The sequence below is a fragment of the Neolamprologus brichardi genome, chromosome 23 (genome assembly GCF_056152115.1).
Source record: "Neolamprologus brichardi isolate AB-2024 chromosome 23, ASM5615211v1, whole genome shotgun sequence".
Lineage (NCBI taxonomy): Eukaryota > Metazoa > Chordata > Actinopteri > Cichliformes > Cichlidae > Neolamprologus > Neolamprologus brichardi.
This window is the reverse complement of record NC_142125.1, coordinates 24,217,580-24,239,100: the sequence shown is the minus strand read 5'-3', so window position 1 is coordinate 24,239,100 and position 21,521 is coordinate 24,217,580. Positions and strand designations below refer to the sequence as shown.

The 21,521-nt window shown below is 40.7% G+C and overlaps 2 non-coding genes across 2 annotated transcripts; both read right to left on the bottom strand.

Annotated features, from left to right (window-relative positions):
• Positions 1 to 2,870: 2,870 nt before the first annotated feature.
• On the bottom strand, positions 2,871 to 2,943 carry trnar-ucu (transfer RNA arginine (anticodon UCU)). Its single transcript has one exon. It is a non-coding gene; the product is annotated as a tRNA-Arg (tRNA).
• An 18,292-nt stretch (positions 2,944 to 21,235) lies between these two features.
• On the bottom strand, positions 21,236 to 21,308 carry trnar-ucg (transfer RNA arginine (anticodon UCG)). The gene has a single exon. It is a non-coding gene; the product is annotated as a tRNA-Arg (tRNA).
• Positions 21,309 to 21,521: the final 213 nt, after the last annotated feature.

The following is a 21,521-nucleotide window of genomic DNA, read 5'->3' as shown; positions in this document are numbered from 1 at the left end:
CTCACCATTTGGTGGAACAGATGGATGTGCAGCGTACAAATCTGCAACATTTGTGTGATGTGTCACATCAGCATGGACCAAAATCTCTAAGGAATGTTTCCAACACTAGTTGAATCTGTGTCATAAAGAATTAAAGCAGATCTGATGGAAAGAGGGGGTCCAACCTGGTACTACCAAGGTGCACCTAATTAAACATCTGTAAGTGTTGATATAAAGTTATGTTACAGTTACCTTTTTATGAGTCTGGATCCTAATGGATGATTCTGGAATATTTAAAAGTTATTCACTGTTGTTATTTCTCTGAAGAAAACTAAAAGATCTACAGAAACAAATAATCATGATGTCATGTTTTTTTTTCTAATTAACCAATATTATCAAATTAATCCTTTTAAAACTCCCAGTAATGAGCGCACAGGTTGCCACAAATTTGGACATTAAATAATTTCATTTACTAACTTCTTGTTAACATCTCCTGATTGAATCACTTCTTTTTGCAATCATGAGCAACTAAAACATAATTAGAAAAAGAGACATTTGCTCTAAGGGATCCTTACTTATTTTTTAATAGTAGAAAGTCTTAAACATCCAGCTGTGTATGTTCCTGAGCAACATTATTCTTTTTTATATTTATTACTCTGAAAATAACCAACAGGTTTCCCTTTGAATCCAGCCCAGAAAAAGATGGAAAGCAGGGGCAGCAGAGGCCGACAGGCTGCTTGTTTGTTTACAGTACTTACATCGACATCTCTGCATTAATGTGCCAATGATTTACTGGTGTTAAAATGCCGCGCGGTGCACCTTCACCCTCGCTCAGTCACTTTTATCACCATTAATCTCACTCCTCCCGGCTGCACTTGGCTAAATGTTTTCTGGCCTTCATTTGCCCGAGCTCCTCCCCCATCAATCACAATTATCAGCCATGATTGATGAAGCCGTCAAGGAAGCGAGACGTAGCGCTTTACAAGGTCGATGACTTTGAGCATAACTGTCAGAACTTGGCTTTAATTTCATCAGAAGTTTGTGTTTGTGTGTTAAAGCATGAGTTTGGACTGGTGTAAATCTCATTTAATTGGCTAAGCTGGTGAACCACAGAAAACGACGGGAAGGCCAAGTGAGAATTAAAGCTCAATATAAAGGTTAAATGGCTGTTTCACCTCTGGGCCAAACGCCGCATACTCGGGCAGAGCGAGCAGCACGACATGATTTATGAGTCTGAATGCAGGAGTTATAGCTAATGAACTGATAGCACTCACACTGTCAAGGTTGCTGGTTTGAATCCCATTGCGTAGAACAAAGTGGGATAGCAGTGTGTTTGAAGAGGAAGGATCTCCTCACAGAGAACGTTTCTCAACTGTGTTTATCTCATATTTTATCCAAAGGCCCATCAAAGAGATTTAAAATCACGTTCATCAACATTGCTGTGGTTTGAATGTGATCATCTGCACTCATTCTTGGCAATTTAGCAATTCAATCCAGGCACAACCCTTCCCTTTTATCTTGGCTTGGCACCAACAGTAGGAGTACATTGGTTTGAGACCCTCCCACCTATGGCTGTGTTACCATTTCAGGCCAGCACGGATTCAAACTTGCCATGCACTGTAGGTGCACATCTAACGTGGTGTGTTTTTGTTGAAAATTACCTCTCAAAGACGCACCATGAACAAAATGAAGTCAAAATCAAGCGATGATGAGCTTATCCTGATGTTTCTAAACAAAAAAAAAAGAAGAAACTGAGATTCTGGTTCATCCAATTCTCAGTAGAAACCAGTAGCGGGGAAAATTTGATGGGTTGATCCCGGTGTTGAAGCTTTATCGTGATTGATTTTCAGGATGTCAGTGGGGCAGTTTGACGTGTGTTGGCAGAGTTGGAATCACATCTGAGGAGGCAGAGAAATAATTTCAGAGATGCATCTAGCTGTGTTTCTGAGGTAATGTAGTAATTTTACTATTTCCATATCATTGTATATTTAAGATAGTGCGCATTTTGTGGTACAAATGCTTTGATCTGATTGGTCAGATCTGTTTATTTGGATCTAAAAAAATAATCAAGCTTGGTAATCACATGGGCATTTCCTTTGAAAAAATGAGCAAAAAAATAAATTTAATCAAATCCTGTAAATATGGGCTTCAGTTATCCAGCTTATTATGCTATGCAGACCAAACGGCACCAAGCAAATTGCGTGTTTCTCCTCACATCCGGTGTGCGTGGCGGGCGATGACTGGACACAAGCACTCGTCTGATATAGTTGCGGTCAAATCAGATTTGGTATTTGTAAGAGTGTTGGTCAGAAAGTAGCATTGCAGGTAACATTCAAATAGAGGGACTTTTAAGGTAGAATAAAGGACGAACCAATTTTGCGCTGCAGCGCTCTGCCTGTCACTCACGATCTTCATGTGTACTATTTGCACATGCTCTCATCTAGTATGTGTAACAGCTCAGGCTGGTGCTGGCAGTGCAGTGGTGTAGAAGGTGTTTTCTTTGCCTGCTTTTGGGGCCTTAACACCAACTGAGCATCATTTAAACACCATAGTCTACCTGAGTGTTTTTGCTGACCATGTTCATCCCTTTATGACCACAGTGTACCATCTTCTGGTAACACACCATGTCGCAAAGCTCAGAGTTCACTGTACTCAAACGGCCTCCCCAGTCACGAGCTCTAAATCCAAACCTTTAGGATTTGGTGAAATTAAGGGAGATTTGAAGGCTAAAAGGAACCCAAGCAGGTATTAGCAATGACATGTACAGTGAGTGTATATATGAACAATTTCCATTCCAACCAGAACAGAAAGCAGGCTAAAGGTCCTAGGAGAGAGTGGCTCCATTGGCCACTGGATCATGGTCTCAGCCTGCTTCTGACCATCTTTGAAATCACCCCAGGTGGGAATCGAACCCACAATCCCTGACTCAGAAGGCCAGTGCCCTATCCATTAGGCCACTGGGGCTGCACTTAAACTCTGCAGGTTACAGTCAACAGTCAATAAGTCTGATTATGATTGGTTTCTTGAACATGACACTGACTTCACTGTACTCAAATGGCCTCCTCAGTCACTAGAACTTAATCCAACACAGCACATTTGGGATTTGGTGGAACAGGAGATTCACATCATAGATGTTCAGCAGACAAATCTGCAACAAGTGTGTGATGCTGTCATGTCAACAGGGACAATACCTGTTGATTCTGTGCCAAGAAGGGTTAAAGGAGTCTTGAAGGGAAAGGAGGTCCAAATGGACACTAGCAAAGTAACTGGGTAAGGTACATGTCCACATACCCCGTTTTCTGCAGTCGTAGCCCCCAGGTTACTTGAACCACTGGGTCTAAGCCTCAGTAAAAAGCACAAAGAAATCAATACAGGAGCTAATTTCCTTATTTCTAATTTCCTTGTTCCATTGGAGCAAAGTTTAATGTTCCACTTTGAGTCAAAACACCTAAATTAATTGTGCCATATTGCTAACAACTTTCCAGCCTTATTAAAAAAGCCCCTTCTTGAATGTCTTAGCTTCACTGAGCTGAGAGAAGCACGTTTATAGGGTCGATTCCTTCTGTGCACTCACACCATCTGCGGATTTCAGCAAGTTGGATTAATTAGTTTTTATGCTAGTGTGGGTAATTGAGGACTCGTTTCACATCAAAACAGATAAAAATGTACGATAAAGAGGATCATTTGAGTTAAAGTATGTCTTTAATGGTTATTTGTGACCATTTATGTGAATTCACATTGGCACACATCGGCTTTCTGCACCTCATTTAAACAGAAATCTCGAACACTTGGATAAAACATTCAAATGGTGTTTGTCATTGTTGTGACAGGTTTAAGTCATGTTATATTTTCTCACCTGTACACTGTTACCTGCAGATCTCCTCAATGTAACAAACCTGAAGACTTTAAATACAAACTCACTGCAAACAGCCAAAAACGCTGTCAGATTCACTGATTTGAAGCTGAAATTAAAATTTGATTAGCAGCCTGCAGCAGCAACTGTTTTCCCCAGATTGACCCTGTGGCCTTTCAGCGACAGGAAGTGCTCTCCATCCCTCGCTGCGCCGATGTGAACGCTCGAACAGCTGCCGCAGTGAGGACTTGAGACAAACACGAGAGCTCATTATGATAATAGGAAAAGGCCGGGGAGATTTTCAGCAAGATTAAAAACAACTTGATTAACCCGCCTGTCAGTCACACAGCATCTGCTGTAAGCTACTCTGAGCGAAACTCGAGTCAAAGTATCTGCGGATAAAAACACGATGAACAAAACTCCTCCTGGATATGATGAGAGGTGTTTAACATTAACAGCTTTAAAACGCTGCACTGTTCCAAAAAATAGTTATGTCAAAGTATCTTACTGTATATTTTACAGTTTTGTACTGTCTTTCTAGAATACCATAAAACATTTACATAAGTAGACTGTGATTTTACATGTCAAAGGTAAAATAACATAACATCACTGTAAATATATTTTTTTGTACATATGCATATTTAGATTGTAAAAATACATTCAGAAATGTATCATAATTTCACAAATATTTGTCTGTTATGTGAGAGAATGATCTGTTAAATCCAAATGTAATACTATGGAAAAATATATGAAATGATCGAAAATTAATGAGAATAATCAATATTTAAAGGAGTATTTGAATTATGATTGTGCTGAAAATTTCATGTCATCCAGGTCTGATTCAATAATTCAAAGGTAACAAGTGAAAATATAATTAATAGGAATAAAAACTAAAAAAAACATATAAAACATTGCACGGCCATGCTGTGCTAATTATATATTTTAAAAAATAAATGTAGAAGTAGGAATTGCAATTAATATAAATCTCAAAGTATTCATAACATTCCTGAACAGAAACAGGCCTCTGCACCTGGGGTGAGGGTGCGGCCATGAAAACAATGTGACATGCCATTGGATGTTGGGACACATAATAACATGACGCTAAGCATCGGCCAATGAATGTGAACTAACAACCACAAGGTTGCGGGTATGGCTGCACTGTAGGAAAAAATGCTAATATAAAAGTATTTCACTGTGCATTTTACAGTTTTGTTCTGTTCTTCTAGAATATCATTAAAGTTACGTAAATAGACTGTGATAGACATTTCAAATGTAAATTGAAATGTTAAATCACTGTAATGCAATAAAACATAATTTTCATGATTATTAAATGTATCTGTCTGTACATATGCATATTTAAATACATTCACAAATGTATCATGATTTCACAAATATCTGTCCGTTATTTGAAAGATTGAACTGTTGAATTCAAATGTAATGCTTTGGATTTGATTTGATTTGATTTGATATACCTTTATTAGTCCCACAAGGGGAAATTTCATAAGGCTGCGACCTATTGCACGCAATGGCAGCGCCATCTTACCCTCCGACCATACATACATTACACAAAATGTCACATGGGGAAGACAGGTCAGAGAGGTATAACAATGGAAAAATGCACCACATGAGGAAAGATAAGGAGAAAAAATAACTCCCCCCAGACTGAGCTCCAACAGGGAGGTCAGTTTGAGAACAGAAAAAAACACCTCTGCACACAGCACATGAAAAAACTCTTAATACACCAAAGAAACACATGACAAGCAACAGGGGTGGATAAAGGGTGAGAGACAGCCGAATTAGACAGTACATCCGGGCCTGCAGCCTGTGCGCTGGTCTCCTTGATCCACCGTCAGCATCGGAAGGGAATAAGCGTCGAAGGTGTTTGGAAAGGGAGGGGGGATGAGTGTGTGGAAAAGTATATAACATGATTCCTATGTGTTGCATCACATAAGTATTATTATCATTGCTGTTTAGGGCGATCGTGGCTCAAGAGTTGGCAGTTCGCCTTGTGATCAGAAGGTTGCGGTTCGAGCCCCGGCTCGGACACTCTTGGTATTGTGTCCATGGTCAAGACTCTTTGCCTACTGGTGATGGCCAGAGGGGCCGATGGTGCGATATGGCAGCCTCGCCTCTGTCAGTCTGTCCCAGGGCGTGCAATCCATTATTATTTAAGTTAACTGTATATTTCTGTACATTTACGTATTATGATTCATATTACCACATTCATTGACCTTGTTTATAGGTAATTTCATTGTTTGATCACGTTAAAATGTTCCTAATTTGATGTCTAAAAGCACTTGGAAAAGGCAGAATCCCATGTAAAATTAGCGCAACAAACTCTATTTTCATTACTGAAAATAGCTGTATTTTCATGAAAAAGTTCTTTTCTGTTATTTTACGGTAGTATTTTGGCGCCCAAACTACAGGAATATTACAGTTTTTTTAGGATTTGTTTTTTTCCCCCTCTTTATAGATAATTTCATTGTTTAATCACATTAACATGTTCCTAATTTAATGTTTAAAATCACTTGAAAAGGCAAGATCTCATGTAAAATTAGCGCAACAAACTGTATTGTCATTACTGGAAATAACCATATTTTTATGAGGAAGTTATTTTCTGTTATTTTATGGTAGTATTTTGGCGCCCCAGCTGCCGTAATATTACAGTTTTTTTTAAGATGTTTTTTTTAACAGTGTGGCTGTTCTTCTACATGCTGACTTAACAGACACTAAAAGTCACTCTACAATCTATCACAAATACATCTTTTTTTTAGATCCATTAAGACTCTTTATTCTACTTCTACTATTACATGTTTGTTGGTATGACTTACCACCACAAAACATAGATATAGAAGAAGTGTGAAAAGAAGCACTTCTCTGCATCCTCAAACAGTAGCTTGCAAAGTACAAAAATCTCCTAACATATGTTTGTGCTTAATTGCAATGGACACTTCTGTATCCCTTATATGAAGACTGTCAGCAAACATGCATGTTGCACAGGTGTAGTTGGTCATACTTCATGTTTATAATGTTTGTGGGCCCTTAAGAATGCTATGACTGCTATTCATTGTCAGGCCCAGTGGCACTGGCATCTGCAACACATGTGCTGGAACCTGAACATGTGGAGGAACTTCTGCCTACAGCAGATCGTAGGGTCAAAGTGCAGTAAAGATGCGGAAAGCTTTTGGTGGAGGCAGTATGATGGTGTTTGCCACATCTACCTCACTGGAAAACCAATGCTTGCCATCACTGGAGACAATCTCAGTGCAGACAGAATAGAATAGAATAGAATAGAATAGAATATCTCTTTATTGTCATTGCACATATACAAGTAAATGCTGTGTGCTCCACCCGACTACTGTCCAAAAAATATAAATAACCACACGGATTAAAGGTACACAGTAAAACAAAGCAGCACAGTGGCTTGAGTTTTGGGCAAAAGACTTCATCGAATATCGAGATGAGATTCTGCAACCAGTAGCAATTCCATATTTCCATAGTCGTATCTGAAATGGTCTCAGTGGGACGGATGGCTGTCAAGAAGCCATTATTAACAAACATCCTTTGTAAAGAAGTTAGGGGATAACAGGCAGTGGACCAAACCACTCGGTGCATTTTCTTTCGTTTCTTTTCCTTCTTTTTTCTTGTTCTTTTAGCACAAAATTGTTTCTGTACCTATGAATATATTATTTAGCTGTATATAGCTATATTTACACTGGCAACACAGTTTTTACTACAGGGGATCAGGACGACGTCATTTCTGTCCGTTGTTGCATGGACATGAAAATAAAGCTGAGGGAGGTCCCTGTGGTCACTCAGCCAGCATTCACTGTTTCCAGCTTCTCCAGAGGGTGAAATTGTTGCTTTCTCTCTATTCAGTCAAAATGTGCTCAGCTGCTGGAAGCATGAAGAGATTCATTGAACTTCAAACTTATTCCAGACAAAGTTTTGGCTTTGACCTCAAACTGCTTAAAATGTCTTTCCTTCAAAGGTTGCAATATACAGTTTCTTAAGCCTCCTATTTTTCAAACCAGCCACGTAAGAGCACCCGCAAACCTTCCAAAAACAGGATTACTTCTTTGCATTGTGTCAGTCATTGTATTGACTTATAAGTCTCAGCTCGATGAAGTGCAGCTCCTCGGTAATCCCCTCTGACGGCCGCAGAGAACCCGGGGCAGCGACGTATGCGCCGCTCTCAGAGTTTCGAGCTCTGCTGTTGTGACCCGACGGCAGCTTAGCGCTCACCATATGTTGTTGTGGTTGTCAGGAGCTGTTTTTGTGTGTGCGCAGAAGAGGGAAGATTAGCTGCGTGTGGCCGTTGTCACTCCGCAGATATCTGCACTGAGAGGGCAACGAAAAGGAAACAGACAATGCAGGTTTATATTCATTAGAATGACAGCGGAGATTCCACCTCAGACTGATTAAACTCCGATCTCATTAAGCTGTTTGTGTTTTATGTCTTTTAAGGAAGTTCCCTGTGGCTTCTTATTTGCTTTATCTACCAACACAGTTCAAATTACCCCTCAGCTCCCAACTATTCAGGTTCTTGAAGACTTTTCACTCACCCGGTTACAAAACCTGACTGGGAGCCCTGGGCTAGAGTTTAAATACATGAGACTTCCCATCAGCTTCTCATCAACTATCTTAAAGAAACTAAAAGAAATTCAGTTGACTGACTACCATCACTTGACATGTTCCATTTTTCCTAAAAATTCAGCAAAACTGAAAGTTAAAGTTCATCCAATTCTCTCTTTTAGTTCTTCCAAACTTAACCCAGAATTGAAAGGTCATGCTTTTGATCCAGTTTATTACATCCTGCTAATGATATACTGTGATAAAAAAAAAAAAATAGAAATTGTTAAACAGAAAAATTTTGGACTGTTTGACCTCCAAATTTGAAAAGGGAAAACCAATGTGTTTATAATGCAGGATTTATGGACTATCTCACATAAATTTGAGCTAGTCCATATCTATTCACTATTTATATCTATCTCACACACACACACACACACACACACACACACACACACACACACACACACACACACACGCATAAAACATATTAAGATATTAAGGATTGTAACATAACATAAAACTGTTGTCAGAACCATACTGAATTTCACCAGAGAAACACACACACACACACACACACACACGAAGAGAGAGAGAGTATGCATTGTATGCAAACAGCTACCAAACAGCCATCATAATTCGTCATACAATGAGAACAGGACTAATTAATATTGTGCTGAACACAGTCCAAAAGATTCAGTAAGCTACATCAGTGTCTACTGTTTACTATCATAGCCAAACATAGACAAACGTAAACAGAAGTTTTCACTATCTCTACCATTGACGGTAGAAAAGATTTTGCAACCAGTAGCAATCCCATATTTCCATAATCTGGGATCGAGCTCTCTGACACACGACCAACCCAGGATTCAAATCATGAATACATAATGAGCTTGGATTTACATTATAAATGAAATGTGCTCTATTTGGGAGCAGCCGCACCCCCCACCCCTTTCGACGGGTTGTGTGTGAGACTTTAAATCATCAAACTGTAAATTGTAAATTTAAAATTTTTATTGATCCCTTTACCCCCGAGTCCTAAAGTTATATTTTCTTACTCTTCTTATATTTATTGTTTGTTTATTTGCACTGCTGTAACTGGAGGCTCGTGGTGCTGGTGACAGTAAATGGATTGTTACTCAAGTACTCATAGTGCTTTTTTTCACTTTGACGTGCACTCATCCTCCACTCACACATTCATATTTACTATCCTGCACACACTCACGCTCCAAAAGATGCATCTTTGGCAATTATGGGTTCAGTACTTGTCCAATGACTCTTCAGCCCACCTTACTGCAAGGTTAGTAGATGACGAACTCTACCTCCAGATTCACAGCTTATGTTTATGCCCTAGATTTCATTTCCAACATCGTGGATACATCCTTTTGAATAAAGTTAACTCTAGGTACATCAAAGCTGCAAAACCATCTGAAACCCTGTGCCGTAACCTGATGTGAACCCCCTCAGAAATGTAACTACCCATCACACTGAGGCAGCCCATTGCCACTACTCCTTCTGCCACCATTTATTTCACTGAGTGGATGAAAGTGGATCAACTGAAGAGTGAAACCCCACCAAATGTGTGTTATTGTGGAGAAATTGCAGATTATTGCATGGACACCATGCACAAGCATAATTGTTGGACTCTTGCATAGGGTACATCGTAGGCTCTACATAGATTCAAGGCAAAAGAGTGAATTAAGCTCTAAGCGCCGAACAACTTGAGCATCTAAATCTAATGTGGAGCAGAGAAAGGGAACCAATCAGTATACACCTATAGCATGTAAACATGACACCTACACTCTGAGGCAGTATCCAACATACAGTGTTGGGGAGTAATGGAGTATTTAAAATACAAAATATGAGTAACTGTATTCCGTTACAGTTACCGTTTAAAAAGGTGGTATTCAGAATACAGTTACTTTGTTAAAATAAATGGATTACACGGCGGTCTTTTCCTGTTTCATATGTTAGGCTATGGTCTCTCTATTTTGGGTATCCACGCCAGAGGAAACCCAAACAAAACATGCATTAAGAGGCTCAAATGTCTGTGTCTCAATCTCATGGCCCATGTCACCCCTACTTGCGGCCTGCATAATGACGTGAAGAAATATTTAAAAAAATTATTGTTCAAAAAAATTATCTAATATGAAGGCAACAGGCAGAGTGTTACAGGCATAGCCCTACAGAATGTAGCCTCATGGGCAGTGTAGTCCGTGCTGCAGGGAGAATGGAGGGAGGGAGAAAAAGTAGAGTGGAAAAGTATGAGCTGTCACGGAGCAGAAACGGGAGCTGGAAGCATGTAAATATAATAATAATAACAACCACTGCAGCCACAAAGAGTGCCTGATGAGCCCAGCTGTAAGTAAGCTATTAAGACTCGACTGTACACTGTGTTTGTGTTTTCCTCTGAAACAATAAGTCCCATTGGAGCAGCCTTTCACCGCCTCTCTCTGTCTCTCGCTAGCAAAGTTGACCCAGACAACAAAGTAAAGCTAGTTTTCAGCTACGAGCCCGACACGAACCCGACGTATTAGCCAGAGGTCCCTTTACTACGGTTCGGAGCTGCGGACCTGCTTTATATACGCGCGGAATAGTTTTCTATACGAGATCGCTGCAAAAAGTGCAGCCTTACCTAATGTCCACCTACTGTTACTCGTTTTATATTAAGATTTAAAATCCTAGTTGATATTGGTATAGTAAGTAACCTTCAGTAATAGTAATAAATCACATTCATGTAGTTGTAAAAAGCATGATAATATATTAAGTAATCCAAAGTATTCAGATTACGTTACTCTCATTGAGTAACGTAACGGAATACGTTACAGAATACATTTTGGAGCATGTATTCTGTAATCTGTAGTGGAATACATTTTAAAAGTAACCTTCCCAACACTGAATATACATTAGACACTGCCTCCAACTTCAGCTGATCTGTGGGTTACTCTTGTTCATGCTGTTGTTGGTTCATCCGTCAGTGAAGCCAGAGAAGAGCTGAAGTGAAACAGTGTTAGAGACTGAAAAGTGATATTTTTTCACCATTCTTCCATTCCTGCTGAACGCCGCTTTTGCTTCATACCCTGTTCCAGCCCACGAGTCAACCAATTGACAGCAAGTCTACGTACTTGCTGTTGGGCTTTTGTATGCCAGCATGGGAGTGTGCTTGCATATATTAAAATCCATTCTCAGTAGGCTCTCTGCAGGCTAAATACCTACATAAATGGATATAACCCCATTACAATAAAATGGTAAAAATGGTAAATGGCCTGCATTTGTATAGCACTTTACTTAGTCCCTATGGACCTTAAAGCGCTTTACACTACATTCAGTCATCCACCCAATCACACACACATTCACACACTGGTGATGGCAAGCTACATTGTAGCCACAGCTGCTTAAGAAAAGCTTAAGTGCCATAAACATGTGTTTCTTCTAATGCCCTCTTTGGATTACTAAACGTCCATGAGAAAATGACCCCTCTTGCTTGATTTTTGAACTCAGTAAACACTTTTCTGCAGAGGTTGTGATATCACTAGTCTTTCTAATTACAAAACACCACATTAATTTAGCAAATTGTGACACCGTCAGAGTGAAACAGAAAATAAGGCAGGCTATGCTTTAGGGAAACCCCACCTTGTGACTGACATGTCACTTGTCTTTGTCTGTGTCAGTCAAACAGCAGATGTATCCCCCAGTACAAGTAAATCTGAAAAACCCCAGCAGAAAATAGATTTTACCTCCATCTAATCGAAAATGTAAAGTGAATGCTACAACGAGTCTGTGAGAACAATGTTTTTGAATATATTCTATAAACTCATAACTTCAAATATATCAAATTTCATGCAAAAGAAGCAAAGCACAATAATGCTGCATCCATTTTAGTCACAGCAGCGTAATGTGCCACGCTCCGAAGCTTCCCAAAAGCAGAACTATATCAGATACAGCCTTGTCCCAGTACAGGGATCTGTTTCATTATATTGATGTTTTCAGGGAAGGTTGAATAAAAACCCAAAAATTTAGAGAATAGCTAAAGGTCGAGAAGGTAGAAAACACTCATTAGAGAAATAACCACGTGAGTTTCATGAGGTTGTTCTTTTTGACACAGTTGTCTGGGTCAGAAACCTTGTCTGGAACTCAGACGGGAAAACCAGGCCGGGGAGGGCGAACCTTTTCTCCAGAGTGCGGCAGGACTTCCACCAGCTGTGTGACCTGATTCAGTTAATTAACTAACGAGCTAAAAATGGCTCTGATGACCCCGCCAGGGTTCAACAGAAGTTCTTTTCTTTTACATCAGTTAAACCCATATCCTTCATCGGTTTGTTTATTTAAATTATATCCTTTTAGTTGTCTTTGTAAAAAGGAAAGGTTTTCCAAAAACGCAAAACAAATTGTAGAACGTGCACGGTGCTTTTAAGTGGGGTGGGACCGGGGCCTGCGTGGCAACATTTTGCCCCCGGTCCTCAAAGTATGTTAATCCAGCCATGTATCATTTTCTAAACAACAAATGACCAGTGATGAAAGAAAAAAATATCAACAGGACAGATTTAAATAAACAACCTTTGGCATCATTTTCTGTCTTTTTCTGAAGGGTTGTGGGATGACTCGACTTCTTGGAGTTCTTGGAGCCATAGAATAAGTTACTAAGTGACTTAAGTGACTGACTGGAGCCTACTAAGCAAAATGAAACAACACTTCATAAAATGTAGCTTAATTAATAAATGTATTCAAGAAAAAAAGCCAGCGTTTAATTTAATTTAATTTGCCTGACATCTCCATCTGTTCATCTATAGCCTTGAGCTCTGGCAAACTATTCTAGTTGAAGTAAACCAATTATATCAATCCTCCCCCTAAATAACTCTGATATACTATGATATATAGAGGTTTACCTGGCAATATAAGCATTAAAATTAAGGGGAGATTTAGCTTTAAATTAATGTCTATTTACCATGATGTCACCAACTGGTTTATTATTACCCGTTTGTAGGTTCATTGTTAGCATTTTGGCCACTGCTGTGTAAAGAAGAAGCTACGTTATACGAATCAAGTGGAGTGCAAATTATCACTTAATACTAGCAACCCTTGTTAGCAAACTTAGTTCGTAAACTCTACAGGTACAATGCACAGATATAGAGAGCGGTGATTTAGTACAAAGTAATGGACTAATAAATAATCTGACGCCTGTTTGATTGCTCAGGGACTGCAGATAGAAATTAGCTAGTACCTAAATCTGGTACAGTGGATTTCCGCTCTTAGGAGATTAATGTTCTTGTACAGGTGATAAATAAATATGATAAAGTACAACAATGCCAAAGTCTGTAAGAAACTCCAAAATACCTCCTTATATGTGATTTAGTGTCAGATATTTAGTACAAACAAATTGAACAGCACTCATTTGACATTTTTAAACCAGAACACTTTATGGTCCACTATCAGGCTTTTTTTTAAGCTTTTTTGGACTTAGTAATGAAGATATGATCTTGGGGATGATAACAGTGCTTCCTTTCGTCAGATTTTCTGAGAAAAATACGATTTAACGGATCACTGTGAGACTAAACAGCTTACAGTGGATGTGCTGCTGCTCCCAACTGCACTTCTATTCAGTCCACAGTCTGCCATGTTCGGCTTGGAAGCCTGTTTATTGTTGTCAACTGCTCAATTATCCCAAACGGGAAGGAAGTAAATATGTAGGCCATCAGGTAGGTGTGTGTGTGTGTGTGTGTGTGTGTGTGTGTGTGTGTGTGTGTGTGTGTGTGTGTGTGTGTGTGTGTGTTGGATGCACCACTCTGATCCAGGAGCCTCTAATCCGATCGGGGTTTGGGGGGGGGGGGGGATTATGGGATTAGAGAGGAGAAGATGCGACATGAGATGGCCACTCTGCAGCTGCACCCCAGCAGGCTGGCGCGTTTGAAGTCACCATGGTGGCAAAAAGGGTTCAAGTCCTGCATATTGTCTCACAGCAAAGAAAAAAAAAAGACCTTCAGTCAGCTGAGGTGATTCTAATGAACTACAAATGTGTGTTTTTCACTTATGTGTAATATAATCAATTGTGGCAATCATGGCTGAGTTGCCAAGAGGGCTCAAAATTTTTGCACGGTACTGTAAATACCAAAGACAACATTAAAAAAGGGATGTAGCCACTGTGATACCCACTGATCTTAGACTCTGCATTTTAAAACTTGAACAGCAGTATCTTGGCAACCATGTTGGTTTGTCAAGCCAGAAGTTAGTTTGAATAGATGAAACAGTTTAGTGGTGAATGGATCGGTACTCATACTGCATTTCTCTTCAGTTGTCCACTCAAAGTGCAGCAACTTTCATCCACTTAATCACACTCATACTCATTCAGCACGTTTTTTTTTTTTATACCTATGCACTTTTTAACATTTGCACATACACACTGATTCACTGGGGGCAACTTGGGATTCAGTGCCTTGACCAAGGATACTTTGACCTACAGACTGGAGGAGTCGGGGATTGAGCCACCAACCTTTTAGTCGGTAGTCGACACAGTCTACCACAGCCGTATATAGAACTAATTTATCTGAAACTAAAGTTCTTTGGTACTGCTATAGGTGTCCTCAGTAGGTTTGTCCCACTGTTCTGGTTGCCATTGGAAACACTTCTATTATGCAAATTCACATCAGTTCAATTCACTGCATGGACTTGGTGTGATTACTTTCCATGTGAACACCTCAGTTCACTTTGGTGACTTTTCCAAAAAGATGTCGAGTTTCACTGAATGAAATTTCTGGAAATCAAAATTTTCCTGTAAACACCCATTTTTCATCAAGTAATCCAGATAGACAAAAAACAGTTAGTTGCTCTTAGTTTTTCTCTGTAAGAAATACCAAATAGCTTTTTTCCCTAGAAATATAAAACAAAGAACCAAAGAAGGGGGACCGGAGGGTGTGTTCCAACTACAGGGGGATCACACTCCTCAGCCTCCCCGGGAAAGTCTATGCCAGGGTGCTGGAAAGGAGAGTTCGTCCGCTAGTCGAACCTCGGATACAGGAGGAACAATGCGGTTTTCGTCCTGGTCGCGGAACACTGGACCAGCTTTTTATCCTCTCAAGGATACTTGAGGGTACATGGGAGTTTGCCCAACCAGTCTACATGTGTTTTGTGGACTTGGAGAAGGCATTCGACCGTGTCCCTCGGGGTGTCCTGTGGGAGGTGCTACGGGAGTATGGGGTGTCTGGCCCATTGCTACGGCCATTCGATCCCTATACAACCGTTGCAAGAGCGTGGTTCGCATTGCCGGCAATAAGTCGGACTCATTCCGGTGGGTGATGGGCTCCACCAGGGCTGCCCTTTGTCACCGATTCTGTTCATAGCTTTTATGGACAGGATTTCTAGGCGCAGCCAAGTGGTGGAGGGCTTTCACTTCGGTGGCCTCAGAATCTCATCTCTGCTTTTCGCGGATGATGTGGTTCTGTTGGCTTCATCGGGTGTTGGCTTCAGAGTCTTTCTTCACATCTGATTCAAATGATTAACTGACATTTAAAGTAGCACAGCATTAGGTGATTATAATTGCACACATTCAATTCAATTCAATTCAATTTTATTTATATAACGCCAAATCACAACAAAAGTTGCCTCAAGGCGCTTCATAGATACAGAGAAAAACCCAACAATCATATGACCCCCTATGAGCAAGCACTTTGGCGACAGTGGGAAGGAAAAACTCCCTTTTAACAGGAAGAAACCTCCAGCAGAACCAGGCTCAGGGAGGGGTGGCCATCTGCTGCGACCGGTTGGGGTGAGAGAAGGAAGACAGGATAAAAGACATGCTGTGGAAGAGAGACAGAGGTTAATAACAGATATGATTCAATGCAGAGAGGTCTATTAATGTCATGGTCCTGGGTCGGTGACCCAGTGCTTTAAGTTGATTATTATCATTTTTCTAGTTTGTTCTGATTTTGTATTTGTTCTTAGGGTTTGAGTTGTGTGTTCTATCATCCCTACCTGTGTCTCTCCTCTGCGTTCTGATCGTGTCCCCAGTTGGTTGTGTAAAACAGTCTGTGTGTTTCCTGTTTTACTTTGTAGGTTTGTCTCGTTATGTCCATTAGTTCCAGCTGTGTCCCCGCCTGTCTGCTATTACCTGATTACCTTGTGTGTGTATTTATAGTGCGTGTCTGCCTGTGCTCCTCGTCGGCTCGTCTGTGTTTCATGGTGTCCTGTTCCTCGTCTGCGTCTCTGCCTCCCACCCCGTTCGTATGATCTCCGGTTTGTTATTTAGCTATCCCAGTTTAGGTTTGTTCTGTAAATTCTCTTCCCTCACTGCCTGTTTTTGCCACTCCACCACCTGTAAATAAACTCTCACTCATATCATCAGTCGGCTGTTTGCATTTTGGGTCCTTCTTTTCCTCCACACCACACGGCTCACCCCGCCAGCCGTGACAATTAATACATAGTGAGTGAGAAACGTGACTGGAAAGGAAAAACTCAATGCATCATGGGAATCCCCCGGCAGCCTACGTCTATTGCAGCATAACTAAGGGAGGATTCAGGGTCACCTGGTCCAGCCCTAATTATATGCTTTAGCAAAAAGGAAAGTTTTAAGCCTAATCTTAAAAGTAGAGATAGTGTCTGTCTCCCGAATCCAAACTGGAAAGCTGGTTCCACAGAAGAGGGGCCTGAAAACTGAAGGCTCTGCCTCCCATTCTACTTTTAAATACTCTAGGAACAACAAGTAGGCCTGCAGAGCGAGAGCGAAGTGCTCTAATAGGGTGATATGGTACTACAAGGTCATTAAGATAAGATGGGGCCTGATTATTTAAGACCTTGTATGTGAGGAGCAGGATTTTGAATTCAATTCTGGATTTAACAGGAAGCCAATGAAGGGAAGCCAAAACAGGAGAAATATGCTCTCTCTTTCTAGTCCCTGTCAGTACTCTTGCTGCACCATTTTGGATTAGCTGAAGGCTTTTCAGTGAGTTTTTTGGACATCCTGATAATAATGAATTGCAGTAGTCCAGCCTGGAAGTAATAAATGCATGAACTAGTTTTTCAGCGTCACTCTGAGACAGGATATTTCTAATTTTAGAGATGTTGCGCAAATGGAAGAACGCAGTCTTACATATTTGTTTAATATGTGCGTTGAAGGACATATCCTGGTCAAAAATGACTCCAAGGTTCCTCACAGTGTTACTGGAGGCCAAGGTAATGCCATCCAGAGTAAGAATCTGGTTAGATACCATATTTCTAAGCTTTTCATCGCCGAGTACAATAACCTCAGTTTTATCTGAATTAAGAAGCAGAAAGTTAGCAGCCATCCAGGTCTTTATGTCTTTAAGACATTCCTGCAGTTTAACTAATTGGTGTGTGTTATCTGGCTTCATGGACAGATACAGTGGGGCAAAAAAGTATTTAGTCAGCCACCGATTGTGCAAGTTCCCCCACTTAAAATGATGACAGAGGTCAGTAATTTGCACCAGAGGTACACTTCAACTGTGAGAGACAGAATGTGAAAAAAAAATCCATGAATTCACATGGTAGGATTTGTAAAGAATTTATTCGTAAATCAGGGTGGAAAATAAGTATTTGGTCAATAACAAAAATACAACTCAATACTTTGTAACATAACCTTTGTTGGCAATAACAGAGGTCAAACGTTTACTATAGGTCTTTACCAGGTTTGCACACACAGTAGCTGGTATTTTGGCCCATTCCTCCATGCAGATCTTCTCAAGAGCAGTGATGTTTTGGGGCTGTCGCCGAGCAACACGGACTTTCAACTCCCGCCACAGATTTTCTATGGGGTTGAGGTCTGGAGACTGGCTAGGCCACTCCAGGACTTTCAAATGCTTCTTACGGAGCCACTCCTTTGTTGCCCGGGCGGTGTGTTTTGGATCATTGTCATGTTGGAAGACCCAGCCTCGTTTCATCTTCAAAGTTCTCACTGATGGAAGGAGGTTTTGGCTCAAAATCTCACGATACTTGGCCCCATTCATTCTGTCCTTAACACGGATCAGTCGTCCCGTCCCCTTGGCAGAAAAACAGCCCCATAGCATGATGTTTCCACCCCCATGCTTCACAGTAGGTATGGTGTTCTTGGGATGCAACTCAGTATTCTTCTTCCTCCAAACACGACGAGTTGAGTTTATACCAAAAAGTTCTACTTTGGTTTCATCTGACCACATGAGATTCTCCCAATCCTCTGCTGTATCATCCATGTGCTCTCTGGCAAACTTCAGACGGGCCTGGACATGCACTGGCTTCAGCAGCGGAACACGTCTGGCACTGCGGGATTTGATTCCCTGCCGTTGTAGTGTGTTACTGATGGTGACCTTTGTTACTTTGGTCCCAGCTCTCTGCAGGTCATTCACCAGGTCCCCCCGTGTGGTTCTGGGATCTTTGCTCACCGTTCTCATGATCATTTTGACCCCACGGCATGAGATCTTGCGTGGAGCCCCAGATCGAGGGAGATTATCAGTGGTCTTGTATGTCTTCCATTTTCTGATGATTGCTCCCACAGTTGATTTTTTCACACCAAGCTGCTTGCCTATTGTAGATTCACTCTTCCCAGTCTGGTGCAGGTCTACAATTCTTTTCCTGGTGTCCTTCGAAAGCTCTTTGGTCTTGGCCATGGCGGAGTTTGGAGTCTGACCGGTTGAGGCTGTGGACAGGTGTCTTTTATACAGATGATGAGGTCAAACAGGTGCCATTCATACAGGTAACGAGTGGGGGACAGAAAAGCTTCTTACAGAAGACGTTACAGGTCTGTGAGAGCCAGGGATTTTCCTTGTTTGAGGTGACCAAATACTTATTTTCCACCCTGATTTACGAATAAATTCTTTACAAATCCTACCATGTGAATTCATGGATTTTTTTTTCACATTCTGTCTCTCACAGTTGAAGTGTACCTCTGGTGCAAATTACTGACCTCTGTCATCATTTTAAGTGGGGGAACTTGCACAATCGGTGGCTGACTAAATACTTTTTTGCCCCACTGTAGAGCTGGGTGTCATCTGCATAGCAGTGAAAATGTATGCTATGTCTTCTAATGATGCTGCCTAAGGGAAGCATGTATAATGTAAACAGAATTGGTCCTAGCACTGAACCCTGTGGAACTCCATAATTAACCTCAGTGTGTGAAGAGGACTCTCCATTTACATGTACAAACTGGAGTCTATTAGATAGATATGATACAAACCACTGCAGTGCAGTACCTGTAATACCTACAGCATGTTCTAATCGCTCTAATAGGATATTATGGTCAACAGTATCGAATGCTGCACTAAGGTCAAGAAGGACGAGCACAGAGATGAGTCCACTGTCAGAGGCCATAAGAAGATCATTTGTAACCTTCACTAAAGCTGTTTCTGTGCTGTGATGAACTCTGAAACCTGACTGAAACTCTTCAAATAAACCATTCCTCTGCAGATAATCTGTTAGCTGTTTGACAACTACTCTTTCAAGGATTTTTGATATGAAAGGAAGGTTGGAGATTGGCCTATAATTAGCTTAGACTGCTGGGTCTAGAGATGGCTTTTTGAGTATAGGTTTAACTACAGCCAGCTTGAAGGCCTGTGGTACATAGCCGATTATTAGAGATAGGTTGATCAGATTTAAGATCGAAGAATTAATTAATGGCAGGACTTCTTTGAGCAGTTTTGTAGGAATGGCGTCTAAAAGACACGTTGATGGTTTGGAGGAAGTAATTATTGAAGTTAACTCAGAAAGATCAAGACACATGAGCAAAATATTATTAAATTTCCATAATAAAAATGTTTCAATAGGCATGACTTCCACAGCTTCTGTATTAGTTAAATGACAGGGGTTTTTTATGAGTGGAAGTTTACATCATATAGGTCTGCACTAAAAGCATAGATGGATTACTAAATAAGTTGACCAGGGACGGCCACAGGAAGAATTAGGCAGAATTAGGGAGCCTCTGGAGAAAGTGAAGTAAAGCCTTGTGTTTCTAAGGGAGAGCTCAGTTGAAAGAGACATCATAACAGTGCCTTTAAGAACTTTGGTCCTAAAGACAAATATTTGTCTGGCATTACGAGCCATGTGAAAAATTAAGTTTTCATAGGAATCTTTGCTTTGGATTGCAGGCGTGATCACCTCACTTTAGAGGACCCTGATCTTACTGTTATAATGTCTGGAGCCTGAAAAGGTTGGCCTTTATATGTTACTAAATGTTTTTCAATGAATTATGAATTTCACAAGAAGCCAGTGAAGGGAATTATGAATAGGCATGACGTGTCAGCACTGGCACTTGGAGCTTCTGCATTCTGCCAAGCAAATTTGAGAGATGAGATGAGATATTCAAACTTCAAATGCTACTCAGTTATAATTTCAATTTGCTGTGGAGGGAGCTGATGTAATGACTGACCTAAGTAGAGAGGTTTTCAGAGTGGAACGCCAGAATTTCACTTTTGCCAGTGCTGAGAGGAAGAAAACTGGAAGACAACCAATCAATTATTGTTGGTAGTGAATCATTCACTCAGGTGGAAGAGGTGGATGTTTTTAGTAGATGAACCAAGAGTGGCATGTATAATGAAAACTGAAGAGGACCAAGGAATGAGGCCTGAGAAACTCCACATACGAGGGGCATGTAAATTATATACAATGATTATCTATAATTGGTTGAATTGAATTATTCTGGAAATCAGATTAAACAAAGACAAACAGAAGTGGATGAGAGACTTGGTCAGGTTGAAAGAACCTGATAAAATTGTCTGCAAAGGGTGTGTGGACAGAAAGAAGAGGAACCATGGGACAAGCTTAATGGCAGATTTAGTTTGCTATCCACCACCAGTTGAACCCAGGTACCACATCATCCCCTAGAGACTAGTGGGTCTCAACAATAACTCTCGGCAACAACCACGAAGGGAATCGAACCCTCAATCTTCTAATCCGAAGTCAGACGCCTTATCCGTTAGGCCACGTGGTCTCACACCTGAAGATCTTTCACTGCAGCTGACTGAATATCCAAAATCAACCCGCCATTATTCGCTCAGCATGGAGAGTTCACAACAACTAATCAGAGGTAAATTCTTCTTTACCTCATCCACCTGGGTACTGGTGGCTTTGTCTAACAGGTGTCCCCACTTAGCCTCACTTCCACTAATATGAGTCATAAAAATGAACTCCTCTGCTATTTGTG